Below are 12,431 nucleotides of genomic sequence, written 5' to 3'. Positions count from 1 at the left end.
AAAAGACAAAAAAAACCTCCCACAGAGGGACTGGAGAGGCATGTGCACCTTTCATGACTTTCATGTTATCCAAGTAAGACCCATATCATACTTCTGAATAAAAGAACCCTAATAAAACCAGTGTGCACTTTAAGTCATCAAGTAAGTTATAATTCCTTACAGCAGCTATAGAAAACCATTAGATATGGTTGTATGTTTATCATAGTGACTGCAATGCATATTGGAGTGCCTTGCTTTGATTTCTGGCTCTGGATTATGAATCTAACTTCTCACTAATACAGGTCCTTAGAAGTGGTGATGATGGATTAAATGATTGAGGTCCTGCCACCCAGCTGGGAGATCCGGATTGACTTACCAGCTTCCAGGTCTGGCAGGGCCCCATTCATGGTCATTGTAAGAAATTGGGGAGTGAACTAGCAGATGGGAATTAAATTGTGTGTGCGTGTATATATGTATGTGTGTGTGTCTGTGTGTCTGCTTCTCAAATAAATAATCAAAGTTTGAAAAATAGACAATAGCTAGCTAGACAGATGATAGATGTATAGTGATATTTATACACAAACACTTAGTCCCTGGTCAGAAATCAAATTTCTTTATTATAGCAATAACTTCATAGTGACAACTTCTTATATCAGTTCTCTGCTGTACAATGATGTGAGCTAGGTGTCAACTGTATATCGAGTTATATTTGCACTATAGAAAATAGCCCAAGATTTATGACACTGAGTATATATGGGGCAGCTAATACATCTGAATACTATCGTTTGAAGAAAGATATATTTTATTCTGAAATATTAGCAGATCCTCCCTGGGGGTGAGAAGATAGAGTCTCTAGATTTTCTATACACATTGGATTTAAACAAATGAGTCTACAAAAACAAACGCTCAAATCTTTCCAGTGAAATACATGTATCTCACTTCCAAGGTATATGTTTGCCATTTATCATTTAATCCAGACACTAGTGTCCTGTGCTCAAAAATCCCTGGAATATATAAATGGGAAAATATTACTAAAGCAATGTTAAGACAGTAATAATCTCATTTTATGTTTTAATAAAATATTCATATTCATAAGATGTGGCTGCATGTAATTTGGTCAACATAAAATGTTGAAGGATAAAATCACAATGAAATAATATTGTTGAAAATCAAAATATCAAGGAACCTAAATTCTCACTGTTAAGGCAAGTATGTGAGCAGAATTAAGAGCAATGAATATACTCATCTGCTTTCCCCAGTTACCTCTACCATTGTTCACTGGGCTCAAGAACAAAGTGGTCATGGTAGAAGGGATGAAGGTTATCCATGGACTTCTTTTTGAAATTATTTATTTATTTATTTATTTGAAAGGTAGAGCTCAATAGATTTAGTGAAAATCATCTTCAGCTATGAGATGAGCATTGGTGGAGAGTGAATGGATGTATTCTCTTACTGAAGCAAAGTATGCATCTTTTCTTGCTATCAGACATCATTGTTATAAGCTCTCACATCTGCAGACTCAGACTGGGATTGTGTTGCCTTGATTCTGAAATTGTTTTGTTTTTTCTAAAAGTATAAAACATTCTTTCTGAAGTTTCTACTTTGCAGATGACAGATCATGGATTTATCCCCTTAAATATCACGAGGCAAATGATTCAACTAAATCTTTTTTTAATTAATATAAATATCTATCCTGTTACTTCTATTCCTCTGGTGAATTCTGATATATCCTTCAAAGACTACTTTTTATTTTTAAACATCTATTTATTTGAAGGCAGACTGACAGAAAGAGATCTTCAATTTGAGGGTTCACTCCCCAAATGACCACAATGACCAGGGATGGTCCAGGATAAAACCAGGAGTCAAGAATTCCATTAATGTCTTCCATGTGGGCGGCAGGAACCCAAGCACTTGAACCATCTTTGGCTGCTTTCCTAGAAACATCAGCAGGGAGCTGGATCAGAAATGGTGCTCTGATATGGAATACCAGCATTTCAAGCAACAGCTGAATTCCGTGTGCCACAACACAGGCTCTGAGATAATTCTTTTGAATCAATTCTTTGTCAATTATGTTTGTGTTTGCAACTTATATATACTGTCCTGCCTCCATTTATTCTCCTGTCTTCCATTACTCTCTCCATGTCACTCTCTCTTCCCTCCTAACTTGTTTTTCCACTTGAGGGCATTTTTCTTCACTTGGTCAAAGGTATATCAATAACATATTATACACTGAACCATGCAAGCAATCTGTTGAAATAGGAATACATTAGTAAATGGAGTTTGGATTTAAAGAAATAGGGGAAGCTGGGTGTGATTCATTAACTCTGATAAAAATAATAGCACAATATGTTAATACAGGAAATTAGGAGAGGGTTATATAGTGACTCTGTTACTACCTAATACTTTTTATTTTGTGAATTTAACCATTATGAAACAATATGTAGAAAAAAACATTGAACACAATCTTTGCTGTCTTCTAAGGATGTTATGTTTTGTCTGAAAGAGAAGTTGATGTGAATATTAAAGTTCATTTCCTAATTTGCATAGTGTCACATAACAGAAGAAAGAAATTCTTCTGATCTCTGTCCTGATACCTTTTATACATGGATTTATCTAGTCTATCATTATAAGTCTGAGTCCAACGTCAGACTATTTGACTATAATAGAAACAAATACTGGAAATGATGTTTAGTTAAAGGCCTCTGGTATACAAATGTTAATAACTGATTAAGTGTGCAATGGGTTGATCAGAGGACATACCTGTGAGAGAAAACTGGGCGAATTCAGAGTATGCTGTGAGAGTCCTGAAACCATGAGACAAATATGAGCTTAAAAGAAAGGCAGAGGCGGCCAGAGCTGCTGCATAGCAGTTAGAGCTGTGGAGTCAACATCACAAATGGGTGCCTACTCGAGACCTGGCTGCCCCACTTCTGTGGGAGATCCAGAAGAAACTCATGGCTCCTGACTTCAGATCAGTCCAATTCTGGCTATTGTTGCTATTTGGGGAGTGAACTTTTGGATGGACAATCTCTCTCTCTCTGTGCCACTCTCTTTCTCTTTCTGTGTAATTCTGCCTTTCAAAAATAAAAAAATAAATCTTTAAAAAGGAGATAGGTTTTAAAGAGAGAGAGAAAGGTAGAAGCAAATAAATCTTGGTAGAAGGTTAATAGACTGTTGGAGAGTCTAAGAAAATTGTAGCAAGCCCATTCAGGAGTTTTGAGCAATAATCAGTAGTCTGAGTAGTCCCACATTCCCAGAACTCAGATCTGCCTTGGAATGACTGCTTTGTTCAGCTGGTGGGAACTTGAGACTCAGCACACAGTGATGAATTTTAGATCACAGATGCTAAAGCTTTGGTCATTTGTCTCTTCTTGGAATTGTCATTGATGGACTTTGCATTCCAATACAAGCTCCACACACTGGGTAATAAAGCACAGAATCCAAATACAGAAGCAGTATCATAAAGATTTTATTCCCAAATATATCTTTAAGTCCATATTTTATTTGAAGATAATTATAATACATTTTTCTATAATCATTTGACAACAAATTCAGTTCATAAAAAACCCAACTTTGTGTCTGAATGGTACTGATATATGATTATATTATCATAATCTTTATTATTCTAATTAAAAAATAACTGGTTTGTAGAAAAATTTCAAAGTTTTCTTTGCATTCACAGCATTAACACATGAGAGCAACTGCAGACTCTACTGGTATCAAGATGGAGCATTAACCCCAATAGTTCCAGGGCACAGTTATGGGGGTATGGAGAGAAAGAAACATGCTTTTCCTATGCTGGATTAGGTGGGTAACTGACCCCCTACTAGGGCTCCAGGGAGAATTCAAAGTCAACATCACCCACAAGGTTCTCCCTCATGCAATATCACCATTGGCATGGGTTGCCACCATCTGCCCTCACCTCCCTATCAGAACCTGGCATCTCCTCCATGCCTCAGCTGCAGGATTTGTATGTGGTGTCCCCATTCACTGCTGCATGTCCGCACTTTCCACACTGCTCCATGGACTTTTTCTTCTTACTGTAGTGTTCTCACCAATTCTCCCCTGTGAATACACTTCATCCACTTTACTTATTCTATCTTCTCCTGGTCAGACTCAGCACATCTTTTCCTATTCTGCCATCTTGGAATCCAGCAGGCATGATCGTTACCCCTCACCACCACTGCCACTGACAATAGACAAGATCTACCATGCCCATCTTGGGTGTCACCATGGATTCCCACCCCACACTGGAGCTCCATAGCTCCACCAAGCACATGCCCTGGCTATCTGCTGAAGGAGCAGACACTCCACTAAACCACAGAGGTATACTTTAAAGGTAAAACCCATCAGTGGAGAAAAGTAACAAGTGTTTCCATAAATATTGAAAAATTAATGTAAAAATACAAGAAACAAGAATAAGAATAAGGAAGACAACCTGACTCCCCCAAAAGAGTACAACACTTCAATATTAGAATGTGAAGGTGAAGAGATAGATGAAATACCTGAAAAAAGAATTCAAAAGAATGAAATAGGATTACTCAGAAGCAATAAGAAGCAAATTTATGAGTAAAGGAATCCATTAAGACATCCATAAATGACATATATGTAAAATTTTCTGGTGAGACAGTGATTTTGAAGAGAAATCAAACCAAAATATCAGAAATGAAGAATTCAATATGTCAATAAAAATACAGTGAAAACCTTAAAAACAGACTTGTGTGATAGAAGAATATATCTGAGAAAGAAGACAATTCACTGGAAATAGGTCAATCAAACCAGAAAGAAGAAAGAAGAAAAAAAAGAAGAAAGAAGAAGGAAAAGGAGAAGGAGAAAAAAATGAAATTAGAAAAGTTTAAAAACAGTGATCAGTGTTGGAGATTTATGAGATATTATCAAATAACCCAACATATGGGTGTTAGGAATTTCTGAAGGTGTAGCAAGACAGATTAGATTAGGAGGCCTATTGAATGAAATATTAACAGAAATGTTCCCTAATTTTGAGAAAGAAAAGGGCTTCCAAGTACAGGAAGCACAGAGAACTCATAATAGACAGGACCAGTAAAAACCTTCACAACAACACAGTGTTGTCAAACTTTCAACAGCAAAAAATAAAGAAAAGTTTCTAAAATGTGCGTGAGAGAAATGCCAGATTACCTTCAGACGATCTCCAATTAGACTGTCAATTGATCTCCATCAGAAACGTGACAGGCTAGGAGAGAATGGAGGGACATAGTGAAAGCCTTAAGAGAAAAAAAAATGTCACCTCAGAATACTGTACCCTGAAAAGCTCTCATTTATGAATTAAGGTGACAAAATAAAGACCTTCCATAAAAAACAGAAATTGAAAGAATTTGTCATCACTTGTCCAGCCTTACAGAAGATGCTTAAGGGTATGCTACACACAGAAACACAGAAAGATAGTTAATAACTTTGCAATACAAAGCAAAAAATAGAAATATTTACAGAAAAATGGCAGGGCCAAGCAGTTATTTATGAATAATAACATTAAACGTAAATGGCTTCAAATCTCCAGCAAAAAGATGAAGACTGGTTGAATGTATTAAAAACAAGACCTATTTGCTGCCTTCAAGAAACACACCTCACCAAAAAAGATACACAGGGACTGAAAGTGAAAGAATGGAAAACGATATTGCATGCTAACTAATACAAAGCAAAAACAAGCAAGTATAGCCATCCTAATATCAGACAAAATAGACTTTAACACAAAACTGCTAAAAAAGACAACAAGATGTAATGATTAAGGGATCAACTGAACAGGAATATGGGACTATAGTATATGTATTTGCACCCAATGCCATGGAACTTGGCTATTTAAGCCAAATGTCAACGGAACTCAAGGGAGATATAGACTCCAATACAATAGTTACAGGGGACTTGCACACCCCAACTTTAATCAGTGGATAGATCCACTAGACAGAAAATTAGGAAAGAAACAACAGAGCTAGGGGCTGGCGCCATGGTGCACTTGGTTAATCCTCCACCTGTGGTGCCGGCATCACATATGGGTGCCGGTTCTAGTCCTGGCTGCTCCTCTTCCAGTCCAGATCTCTGCTGTGTCCTGGGATGGAAGTGGAGGATGGCCCAAGTGTTTGGGCCCCTGCACCTGCATGGGAGACCAGGAAGAAGCACCTGGCTCCTGGCTTCAGATTGGCGCAGCTCCAGTCATTGAGGCCATTTTGAGAGTGAACCAACTGAAGAAAGACCTTTCTCTCTGTCTCTCTCTCTTACTGTCTGTAACTCTACTTGTCAAATACATAAATAAAAATCTTTAAAAAAAGAAACAACAGAGCTAAGGAACTAACTAATATTTATTGAACATTTATTGCACAATTGAAGAATACATGTTTTTCATCATTGCATAAAACTTCCTTCAGGGTAGACCATATTCCAAGCCATGAAGCAAGTCTCAGCAAATTCAAAAAAGTAGAAATCATACCACACATCTTTCCTGGAATGGAATGAAGTTAGAGATTTATAATCTAATAATCTCCAGAAAATATGCAAATATATGGATACTGAACAACACACTCCACAGTGAACAGTTAGTCATAGAAGTAATCAAAGGAGCAAACAAAAAGTCTTATAAATGAATGAAAATGACAATACAGCATAGTAAAACTTATGGCATACAGTATTAAGAGAGAATTTCAAAGCAATCAGTGTCTACATCAAGAAATTGGAAAGACATTGAATAAATGAGGACCCAGAAAGACAAGAAGAAAAAAGCCCCAAATTGGTCAGAGAAAAGAAATAATTACAATTAGAACAGAAATAAAGAAAATTGAAGCAAAAATACAAAAAATCAGTGAAATTAAAAGATGATTTTTTGAATAATGAAATTGATACACCAGTGGCCAAACTAATCAAAAAAGAAGGGAGAACGCCAAATAAATAAAATCAGTCATGAAAAAAGCAATATTATAAAGGATACCACAGAAATAAAATAATCATCAGAAATAGTTACAGACAGCTATAAGCCAACAAATTGGAAAATCTAGAAAAAATCAGTAGATTCCTGAACACAAACAATCTACAAAAATGAGTCATGAAGACATAGAAAACCTAAACAGACCAATAACCAAGATGGAGATAGAATCAGTTAAAAGACCCTCCCAACAAAGAAAAGCCTAGGACCCGATGGTTTCACTGCTGAATTCTACCCCACTTAAAAAACAACAAATTTCAATTCTTCTCAAACAATTCAAAACAGTACAAAGTAAGGGACCCCTCTGAGAGTCTTCTATGACATCAGCATCACCTTAGTTCCAAAACCAGAAAATGATACAAAGAAAGGAACTATAGACTCATGTCCCTGATGTACCTAGATGCAAAAATCCTCAAAAATACCAGCTAATCAAATCCAACAACACATCAGAAAGATCATTAACCTAGACAAAGTGGGATTTATCCCTGGTATGCAAAGATGCTTCAAGATATAAAAAAATCAATAAATGTAATAAATCAATCAACAAATTTTATAATAAAAACATGATCCTCTCAATGGATGCAGAACAAGCATTTGATAAAATACAATATCAATTCATGATGAAAAACTTTGGTAAATTAGGTATAGAAGGAAAATTCCTCAATGCAAACAAGCCAATTTATTTATTTATTTATTTATTTGACAGGCAGGGTGGACAATAAGAGAGAGAGACAGAGAGAAAGATCTCCTTTTCCATTGGTTCACCCCTCAATGGCCATTGTGGCCGGCACACCGTGCTGATCCGAAGCCAGGAGCCAGGTGATTCTCCTGGTCTCCCATGAGGATGCAGGGCCCAAGGACTTGGGCCATCCTCCACTGCACTCCTGGGCCACAGCAGATAGCTGGACTGGAAGAGGAGCAACCGGGACAGAATCTGATGCCCCAACTGGGACTAGAACCTGTGGTGCCGTTGCCACAGGCAGATGATTAGCCTATTGAGCCATGGCGCCGGCCAGACAAGCCATTTTATGCAATTTATGAAAAACCCACAGCCACCTTCTTATTGAAAGGGGTAAAGTTTGAAGCGTTTCCACTAAGATCCAGAACCAGACAAGGATGCCCACATTCATCATTGCTAATCATTATAGTCCTGGAAGACTTACCTGAACCATTAGGCCAAGAAAAAAATCAAAAGTGCATCAACTGGACAGGAGGAAGTCAAAATACCCCTACTTGCAGATGACATGTGCCTGGGAATGTAATGGAGGATGGCCCAAATCCTTGGGCCCCTGCACCCCTGTGGGAAACCTGGATGAAGCTCCTGGCTCCTGACTTTGACCTAGGTCTCAGACCTAGCTTTTTCAGCCATTTGAGGAGTGAACCAATGGATCAAAGACCTCTCTCTCTTTCCCTCTCTCTAAATGACCTTATTATCGAATAAATAAGTATTTCCTCATTGAACTACATTTTTAGTTCATATGGATGTGTACAGAAAAATACCTTAGATTGTGTACTTTAAGTCAAAAATATATTCATTGTGCAAATTCTGAAGTCTGGAAGGCTTAAGATTGAAGTGTTAACATATCTGATGTCCAGTGGTGCTCAGTTTGCTTCACATGGTGGGAGGAGAGACTAAGCTCCTTCATTCCTGTGTAGGAGGATGCTAAATCCCACTCATGAGAGCATAGCCCTCATAACTTAATCATCACCAAGGTCTCACTTCTTCAAACAACATGTTGAGGATTAGTTTTAACTGTGATGAAATTTGGGGAAATGTAGACATTCAGATTATATTACTAATATTCAACAAGGACATTATACATAATAAACTAATTATAAACAGTAGTTGGTAAAGGCAATTAAATATTTGTTTTGTTGTGTGCAAATGATATTCTCTATATAATATTGGTTATTTGATACACTAAATTGCTTATTCTTACTTTATAGACTATTTTACAATACTCTTTCTCAAAATATATGCCATAAGAATTAAAATTATATTTATAGAAACTAACAAAGTGTATCCCAATAATTTTATTCTATCATTAAATTTACGCTGAGAAAGCAATGGTATAGCATTTTTTCTTGCTATGCTGAACTCTGTGTCAAAGAAACATGTAGCTATGACTTGTGGACTCCATGTATGCATAAAAGAGACTCAATTTTAAAATGCCACCTGACAAAATGTGAAGGTTGTCATTTACTCTGTAAATTGCAATGTACCACCTTCTCAGCATTAGTAAATCAGAACCTTAATCACACTTGCCAGTATTGCATACTTATATTTGTTCTTTAGTAAATGCTCAACAAGACAAATTTTTTTCAAAATATAAATGATGGGTTACCTTAACAATACTATTTTAAAATATTTTGAATTATAAAATATGAAAACAAATAGATTTCCAGAGTGACAAGTGACAGTCTGCTCACCCATATTAAGTAAAATGAGCTTAAAATATAAAAAATAAGAATTACTTATTTTTAGTAAAATTTCTAATTTTTCAGGTCATTCTTACATATATTACATATTTGAAAATAAGTTCTGCTATCTGTTTTACAGGCTCAGTATTGAGAGACTGTAATACCTTATGTTACTTCCATTGTTGTATTTACATCCTTTATCATTTCTATCATTTCCTATTTTTACATATAATATGGCCCTGTTGTTTGGGTTTTCTCAATGCCTTTTCAAATATAATGTTACTGATAACTGAATTGTTATTCAAAAGTAGTTAATTGATACCTGAGGTATCATACATGTGTAGATATCACCCTTTCCTACTCCCATACCTTCTCCTTCATGTGTCTTAATTCTGGGTGGCACTGTGAGGGTTAAGCTTTTAATGTTTTTCCATTTACTTGTGATTGATTGGTATGTATTGTTGCTTTTGTGGTTGCCATTGTTACTTCCAGATTCATTATAGTATTCTTTGACAAATCAGTACTGTTTTCACTTTTCGTTTTGATTGGTACTTTGTGGGATGATTACAAAATTAGAATCTTTTAGGTTCTTGTGATCTAACAGAACCGTTTGTCTATGAGATTTAAATCATCATACAAACCTTCAAATGATTGACTAGAAATGACAATTGCCTAATGCAATACACATTAACTAGCCATAATAGATGTAGTTTACTGCATTTTTAACTTTCATTCAAAACTCTGGAAAATATTTTTGTGATGGTTACACAGTGATATTGGATATGTTCAATTCTTAGGTGTCCACCTAACACAAGAAGCTAAATACGTGCATGCTCATACTGCTTTTTCACAGAATCAAACATATTTATGCACTTTAAATTAATTCAAAAAAATCACACAATATAGTTCGATAACACAAGCTTCTGAAGCCATGCTAAATTAAAGAGTTGGTAACCCATGACAATTTATAACCATAATAAATTTTTAATTATCCAAAGAGGAGACTGTATGCAGTCTTAAAGACAAGAGCTTTATTCTGTTCTTGTTTATATTGTGAATTGTTTCTAAATCTAAATGCCTCTTGAGGTACATAAGAGGCCTTGGGGGAATTCTAGGAAAAGGCAGTGTAGACTCCAGGCTTGGAAACTGGCACTAGAGTCAATCCACTGGTTTTATCTTGCTCTGTTTTTACCGGCCATTTCATTGTATGAACATTATTTAATCATTATTGACACTTATTTTTCTCATTTGTACAAAAAATATATAAATTTACTTTCTTTAGGATTTAGTAGTGTGATTATTTAAAATATACCCATTGAAAGTCTCTGGATTCCAGTTTCAGGTTCTACATATAAATGAGTTTGAGAGCAGGCATTTAGGCTTGTGGTTAAGATGCCCATTTCCCACATCCAAGTACCTGAATTCACTTCCCACTTCTCTTGGAGACAGTGGTGATCATTCCAGTACTAGGGTTACTGCCACCCATGAGGGAGAACTGGGTTGAGTTATAGCTAAAAATATTGTCAAGAAAAGGAGTGATTTAGAATGATCCTCAAAGAGAAAATTTACAATGAAGGAAAATGTCAATATGAAGATACAGTAAATCAGAAGTTGTAATGTATAAGGTTACAAAATTAATAAACAAGGGACCGGCGCAGTGGCTCACTTGGTTAATCCTCCGCCTGTGGCACTGGCATCCCATATGGGCACCAGGTTCTAGTTCTGGTTGTTCCTCTTCCAGTCCAGCTCTCTGCTGTGGCCTGGGAAGGCAGTGGAGGATGGCCCAAGTGCTTGGGTCCCTGCACCCCATGGGAGACCAGGAGGAGGCACCTGGTCCTGGCTTTGGATCGGTGTAGCTCCAGCGGTAGCAGCCATTTGGGGGGGTGAACCAACAGAAGGAAGACCTTTCTGTCTGTCTGTCTGTCTCTCTCTCTCTCACTGTCTATCTGTCAAATATAAAAAAAAGGAAAATTAATAAACAAAAATAATGCATGCATACAGGACTCTTTGTTTTTGACATATGGGCATTGTTCATCAGGGAGGAAATGTACACTCTCATTGTCTTGGATCTACTGGATAGCAAAGGAGGGGAAAAGGAGCTGACATTCTGGTGTAGTGCGTTAAGCTGCGACAGCAACAATGGCATCCCACATGAGCACAGTTTCAAGTCCTGGCTGCTCCACTCCCAGTTCATGTCCCTGATAATGCACTGGGGAGAGCAGCAGAAAATGGTCCAAGTGCTTGGGGCCCTGCACCCATGTAGGAGACCTGGATGAAGCTCCTGGCTCCTGGCTTCAGCCTGGATTAGCTCTAGCCATTGTGAATTTCTGGGAAGTGGACCAGGGGATGGAGAGTTGCTCTATCTCTGTCTCTTCTCTCTCTGTACTCGCCTTTCAAGTAAATAATGACTATTTCAGAAAAAAGGAGAGGGCAGAAGGACAACATGACCATGTTATTATCCCATAAGCAAAATCAATGCCAGGTAAATTGTGGATCAAAATGTGAAAGACAAAACGTAATTTTGGAAATTAATATTTGAAAATGCCCTCAATATATTACCACTTGTCAATATTTTTTTTTTTAATTATTTATTGGGACCAGTGCTTTGGCGCAGCATCCCATATAGGCCCTGATTATTTTTCCAGATGCTCCTCTTCCAATCCAGCTCTCTGCTGTGGCCTGGAGAAACAGTGGAAGATGACCCAAGTCCTTGAGCCCCTGTACCCACATGGGAGGTCCGGAGGAAGCTCCTGGCTCCTGGCTTCAGATCAGCGCAGCTCTGGCCATTGCAGCCATCTGGGGAGTGAACCAGCAAATTGAAGACCTCTCTCTCTGTCTCTACCTCTCTCTGTAACTCTTTCAAATAAATAAAATAAAATATTTTTTAAAATTTATTTATTTAGTTTAAAGAGTTACACAGAGAGAGAAGGAGAGGCAGAGAGAGGGGTGGGGAGAGGTCTCCCATCCACTGATTCACTCCCCAATTGGCCACAACAACCGGAGCTGTGCTGATCCGAAGCCAGGAGCTTCTTCTGGGTCTCCAGACTTGGGCCATCTTCTACTGCTTTCTCAGGCCACAGCA

This window comes from Oryctolagus cuniculus, chromosome 9 (assembly GCF_051225735.1).
Source record: "Oryctolagus cuniculus isolate XC-2025 breed Fujian yellow rabbit chromosome 9, ASM5122573v1, whole genome shotgun sequence".
Lineage (NCBI taxonomy): Eukaryota > Metazoa > Chordata > Mammalia > Lagomorpha > Leporidae > Oryctolagus > Oryctolagus cuniculus.
The sequence above is the reverse complement of the archived record's forward strand: the minus strand, read 5'-3'. Positions refer to the sequence as shown.